The following is a 7,273-nucleotide window of genomic DNA, read 5'->3' on the forward strand; positions in this document are numbered from 1 at the left end:
GTCATTTCTTGGGAAAGAAACGTGTGAAGGGAGTTCTCACCTTCATAAAGTTTCTTCCTGTGACCAAAAAAAAAAAAAAAAAAATCCTGGAAATTAGTGTATATAGACTTCATTTTACCCTGAAAACGATCTGAAAATTGTCATAATAGGATCAACTCTAAACAAAGAACACACAGCTATATCAGAAGGGGGTGTAAAGTGACTATATGAACCACATCAAGTATCCTGAGAAAATGCAAGCATCATAAAAATATGACCAATGTGAATACAGATTATCACTTTAAATTCCACCAAAATTATATCTACCATGTTCATGGATAGGAAGAGTTGATATCATTAAGACATATATTCTCCTGATATTAACCTATTTGCAATTTATTCCAAAAAATATATGTGCTGCAACAAACCAAAAATAAAAAGACACAACTGAAGAATTACATTGTATGACATACCCTAATAAATATGAATGTATATCACAATTGCAATTTATAAAAGATATTAATTTGGTCAGTATGAAATTGTTCCAGAATGCAACTTATCAATATGAAAGAACAGAAACATACACATGTATATGACATTAGATAAGCTATTGGATAGTGATGCTGGCTCAATTATTTTATTTTTATAGGAAATAAAGATCTTTATCTTATCTCATACAAACATATCAATTCTCCATGGATTAATAATCTATGGATTAAAGGGAATTTATGTCTATTATTTAGGGATGGTAGGGACCTCCAGGAGTTGGTGATGGACAGGGAGGCCTGGCATGCTGCAATTCATGGGGTCGCAAAGAGTTGGACACGACTGAGCGACTGAACTGAACTGAACTGAGGGAACCAGAAGACTTCCCAGGTGTTGCTAGTGGTAAAGAACCCACCTGCCAATGCAGAAGATGTAAGAGACACAGGTTCTATCCCTGGGTCAGGATGATCCCCTGGAGGATGGCATGGCTACCCACTCCAGTATTTTTGCCTGGAGAATCCTATGGATGGAGGAGTCTAATGGGCTATAAACCACGGCATTGGAAAGAGTCAGACAAAACTGAGGCGATTTAGCATGCACACAGGAAACCAGAACCAGTGTGTGTAATATGGAAATAAAGGGGATTATTTTAAAGATAAGACCTTACTTATTTTGTCCAAAGTTATGAAAGTAAAGGCTGAAAAGAAACCTACTAGAAGATAAAAGATAAATGCCGTTAACCAGGGTCCACACATTGGTGCTGCTGAAGAGATCTGTGAAAGGTCTTTGCCTTCATGTCCAGTTCAGGGCTTGGAGTCAAACTATGACTACAACTGACAGTCAAGGAGGAAAAATGATTTTGGTCTCCATGCTAGCAGAATCAGCATTCCAGGAGGGCTTGCTATAAAATAGATTTCTGTGTTCCAACCTCAGCCTTTCTGATTCAGTAGGTTGGTGTCATTACAATTTGCATCTCCACCAAGTCCCAGGTGATGCTGATCCTGATGACCTGCGAACCACTCTTTGAGAACACCTGCATGGACCAAGACCAACAGAGCCAGCAGTGCGAGCAATACCAGGAGCTTACTAGAAATGCGGAATCCCAGGCTCCAAACCACATGTACTGAATCAGAAGCCACTTTTTTTGAGTATTACTTATGTTTCTAAAAATATCTTTTTCTTTTAGAATAGTTTTAGGCTCACAGAAAAATTTTCCAGATAGTACAAAGAGTTCCCATGTATCCGACACCCAGCTTCCCATATCATTAACATCGTACATTAGGTATGTTTGTCACAATTAATGAACCGATGTATGTGTATGCTCAGTCGCGGTCGTGTCTGATTCTTTGTGACCCCATGGACTGTAGCCTGCCAGCCTCCTCTGTCTATGGGACTTCCCAGGCAAGAACACTGGCATGGGTTTCAATTTCCTCCTCCAGGGGATCTTGCCAACTCAGGGATCAAACCCGAGTCTTCTGTGTCTCATGCATTGGCAGGTTGATTCTTTGCCACCGAGCCACCTGGGAAGCTAATGAACCAATATTGGTACATTATTAACTAAAATCCTTACCTTATTGAGATTTCCTTAGATTGTACCCATTGTTCTTTTCCTGTCCTAGAGGCCTGTCTAGGATTCATATTATATTGAGGCATCTATGTCTTCTTGGGTTCCTCTTGGCTGTGACAGTTACTCAGTCTCTCCTTTTTGATGACCTGCCAGTGTTGAGTAGTACTGGTTAGGTACTTTGTAGTGTCCCTTCATGACGTTTATCTCATGAGTAAACTGGACATATGGGTTTTCAGGAGGAAAGCCACAGAGAAGAACTGACATTCCCCTCATATCATGTCAAAGATACATACTATTGACATGACTTATCACTGTTGATGTTTACCTTGATCACTGGTTTGAGACTGTTGTTGCTGTTTGGTCGCTCAGTCGTGTCTGACTCTTTGCGACCCCATGGACTGCGGCACGCCAGGCTTCCCTGTCCTTCACTATCTCCCAGAGTTTGCTCAAACTCATGTCCATTGAATCAGTGATGCCATCCAACCACCTCATCCTCTGTTGTCACTTTCTTCTCCTGCCTTCAGTCTTTCCCAGTGTCAGGTTCTTTTCAATAAGTCAGCTCTTTGCATCAGGTGGCCAAAGTATTGGAGATTCAGCTTTAGCATCAGCCCTTTCAATGAATATTCAGGGTTCGTTTCCTTTAGGATTGGCTGGCTTGATCTCCTTGCAGTCCAAATGACTTTCAAGAGTCTTCTTTAGCACCACATTTGGAAAGCATGAATTCTTTGGTACTCAGCCTACTTTATGGTCCAACTCACATATGTACATAACTACTGGAAAAACCATAGCTTTGACTAGATTGACCTTTGTATTTTTAATATGACCTTTGTCTTTTTAATTGACCTTTGTCTTGTTAATATCTCTGCTTTTTAATATGCTATCTAGATTTGTGATAGTATTTATCAGATTTCTTGACTTTAAAATCACTCTTTTCCCCATACTTTCCATACTTTTCTCTTTAGAATGAAGTCACTCTGTGTAGCCCACACTTTGTAAGTGGGAATTTAACATTTTGCTTTCTTTGGGGCAGAATGTCTATATGGGGTTTTTGTAATTCTTTGCTTTCAGAGTTTGGAATTGCAGTATTCATTTTGGTGTAAGACTAAGGAAAGGTAGATGGATGATTTTATTTCTGCCTAGTGGTTCCCATAAATCTAATTACCAATGGCTCTGAGATTCATGCACAACTGGAATGTGTGAGTGCATGCTTATGAACATGTGGAATCCAGCTGTATTTGAAAGAAAAATCATAGATTAAACAGCCACCTGTTTGGAAGTGAATCTTAATTGGAAGTTAATGATGCCTCCCGATAATTTACTACTTTAGCTGAATGTACAGTGTCAGCTGCAGCCCAGATAAAAAGAGCTACAACTCATACAGTTCAAAATGATCTGCCAAGGCCCACCTGGACCGCACCTGCAAAACCAGCTGTGGTTTGTTTGCTCTCACAATTCGTGTCAAGATTTCCATGCCAACGCATCATTAGGTCTGAGTTTTATGGAGCTTCTGTCTCACTCCTCCACTGATGGGGAATAATTAAGTGGGGTTTAAAGTAGTGGGACTATTCAGTTTGTAGAGAATAGGACAGGATCTTTTGATTCAGACAGTAAAGAATCTGCCTCCAATGCAGGAGACCTGAGTTGGACCCCTGGGTTGGAAAGATCACTTAGAGAAGGGAATGGCAACCCACTCCAGTATTCTTGCCTGGAGAATTCCATGGACAGAGTAGTCTGTCAGGCTACTGTCCATGGGGTTGCAAAGAGTCAGACATGACTGAGCCACTTTCACTTTCCTATCCCACAAGTTAGGTTGAAGAATCTGGTAAAATTTACCTGTCATTAAGTGGGAAAGCAAAATAACTGTTTATATTTCTTGCTTTGGTTGTTAGAGTTACCTTCACAGGATACTTACTACATGGAAAAAAAAGTTGAAGGGAGCTTCTTAGCGATCCATCATAAAAATGATGTAAAGCCTATTTCCTGCTTTTGACACAAAATACTCCCTCATATACTAGTAAAAATGTGTAAACTTTCTGGATGAAGACATAAAGACTGGGACAAGAAACAGAAGTTCCCTTTCTACTTCATCCAAATAAAGGCTGGATTGAAAAAAAACAGTCATTCCTACATGGCTTGAAGGTAATACAAAGCAAGAATAAACAAAAGGATCTCAGAAGAGACAGAGAGAGCATCAATCTATACTGTAAAATATAACTGCCATCATCAAAGTGCTTGAGGGTGTTGGACCATACATTATTAATAATTAGGACTAAAAATAAGGAATTGGTCAGAACATTTTAAGTAATATAATTTTTGATGTTAAAAAATTCTTAATACTTTGATATATGAAGACTACAATCTCATTAACATAAACATAATTTATGTAGCATTATATTATAAATAATAGCAACAGAACACATTTGAAAATAATGAAAATTATAGAGAAAACATGCATATACTTAAAGTGTTTAAAATTAAATAATTATAATCAATGTATCACATTTAAAGCATTCACCAATTCATAAAATCAAATTGGCATTGCCAACATTCTGGTTCTGTCTCTGCCTGTAAAATGATATTCACCAAGTATGTAGATAGGGACTGTGTGTGGTAGGAAAGTGAGTGTTAGACTGCCAAGAAAGTGTATAATTCCAATCAAACATGGACATGAATGCAACTAAAGCTCAGTTGGAATCCACAGAAAGGAAATATTCTTATGTAAATGGTAAGAGGGTAAAATCAAAGTAGGTGGTTTCATATAATTATATATACACATATATGTACATATATGTATATGTACATATGTTTGTGATACATATGCATATATAAAATGCATGTGAATGGAACATGGTTTTAAAAAGTAAAGCAATGGGAAATTTTCTATTAATATGCTAGATATTTGGTTAACCTTTGGATATTTAGGTTAACCTTGGCCTGAATTTAGGATGCAATACTAGGAAAACAGGTTTTTAATCCTCTTATAAATGTGGGAGTTCTGTCAAATAATAAGGAATTATCTGACCAAAATCTTAAGTGACTTTGGCACTCCAGAAAGGAAAGGGTGGCACCAAGCTGATAGTTCTCTGAGGATATTCACCACTTAGCAGAATAATACTTAGGTTTGAAGAGACAGAAATGAAAACTCCAGGTCTGCTCTTGGTGGAACTTGTAATAGGAGACTTTACCCAAGCTTAGGCCCTAAAGGACTATAACTCCAATATGAGCTAGAAGTAAAACCATTGCTTATCTTTTGGAGTTGCTTGGACTTTAATAAGACCAAAGCAGTCAATTCTAAAGGAAATCAATCTTGAATATTCATTGAAAGGACTATGGATGAAGCTCCAATATTTTGCCACCCTCATGTGAAGAGCTGACTCACTGGAAAAGACCCTGATACTGGGAAAGATTGAAGGCAAAAGGAGAAGGGGGCAACAAAGAATGAGATGGTTAGATAGCATCACTGACTCAATGGACTTGAATTTGAGCAAACTCCAGGAGGTAGTGGAAAACATAGTAGCCTGGCGTGCAACAGTCCATGGGGGAGCAAAGAGATGGACATGACTTAGTGACTGGAAAGCAACAGCAACAACAGCAACTCCCTTATCCAGAGGAATCTGAAAGGAAAGTTGCATTGGTACTGAGCTGAAGAGCCATTGAGCAATAGAACTTACACATTGAGTCCTGTGGAACGACAGTCACAAATCCACTTTCTAGGGTGGTCTATATCACTGCAAGCCTTAGATACAGGTACTTTTCCAAGATGATAACACCAGTAGGTGCCTGGATTGTTAACATAAATTCTCACAAACCTCAGGGGTCTCTAATCAAATTTGAAATGTCTTTAATCAAAGTTGAAAAGTTTTGGCCATTAGTTCTTCAAATAGTCTTTCTGTCTCTTTCTCTCTCCTCACTCTGGCACTAGCATAATGTGTATGTTGGTCCTCTTAATGGATCCCTTAGACTGCTCATTTGTCTTCATTTGTTTTTCTTTCCATGATTAAGATTACATAATTTCAATTGTTTATTTTCAATTACACTGATTCATTCTCCTGACAGCTTACATCTTCTGTTGAACACTTTAGTAAATTTTTTATTTCAGTTATTGTCCTTTTAAGCTTCAGAATATCTACTTGGCTCCTTCCTATGATTTCTGTCTCTTTATTGGCAATCTCACTGTGTTCATACATCATTTTTCTGATTTTCTTTAGTTCTTCTGCTTTCTGAGTACTTAAGATGGTTTAAAGTCTTTGCCTAGTAGGTTCAATGTCTCTTTTCCTCACAGAAAGTTTCTTTTTTCTTCAAATGAATTATACTTTCTTATTTCTTTGTGTGTTTTGTTCTTTTGTTTGTTTGCTTAAAATGGATGTTTTAATATTACAATTTGGTAACATTATAAATCCGGCCTTCCACCTTCTCCAGATTTGATTTTTTTCCCAAAAACACTATTTTACTTTATTTTTTAAAAATTTTTGTTGTTTTTTAAAAAATTAGTTGCTTTACAATGTTGTGTTAGTTTTTGCTGTATAGCAAAGTGAATCAGCTGCACATATACATATATCCCCTCTTCCAGGGATTTCCTTCGAATTTAGGTCACCACAGAGTATTGAGGAGAGTTCCCTGTGCTATACAACAGGATCTCATCCATTATCTATTTTTTACCTAGTAGTGTATATATGTCAATCCCAATCTCCCAATCCATCCCACCCCATCCCTAGGTTTTATATTTTTGATTGTTGCTTTTGTTCATCCAGCTTTTAACAGAGATATCCCTGAATGCCAGAAGTTTTAAATAAGAGAGTACAAAACAAAAACTCCTCCCTCAATCTATGTGGCTTAGCTCTGGGGTAGGATCTTCCCTTAACACTGGCTAGACCACTCACAATTCTGCTTCACCCTCAACCTTTACTTTCTGCTTATTCTGAGCCTATAGATCAACCAGTGGTGAAAAGTTAAGAGTCTTTTTGATCTTTTATGAGCATGTGTCTCATCCTGGACTTGTGTACTACTTTACAAATTCCCAAATATACATAAGGACTTTTGAATCTCTTAATTTCCAGATGAAATTCTGGAAAGTCTCCACAGACTTTCCTTCTACTCTTGATGTAGTCTTTTCTATGTTTCAACCCTAATATCTTGCCCTTGAGAGCTTCAGGTTTTTCGATCATCTTACAATGTTTTGAGAAATTCTCATGGCTTTTCCACTCTAAATGGATTCCAAACTAAGCAAAATAGAGGTGACGG

Source organism: Bubalus bubalis, chromosome 13 (assembly GCF_019923935.1).
Source record: "Bubalus bubalis isolate 160015118507 breed Murrah chromosome 13, NDDB_SH_1, whole genome shotgun sequence".
Classification (NCBI taxonomy): Eukaryota; Metazoa; Chordata; class Mammalia; order Artiodactyla; family Bovidae; genus Bubalus; species Bubalus bubalis.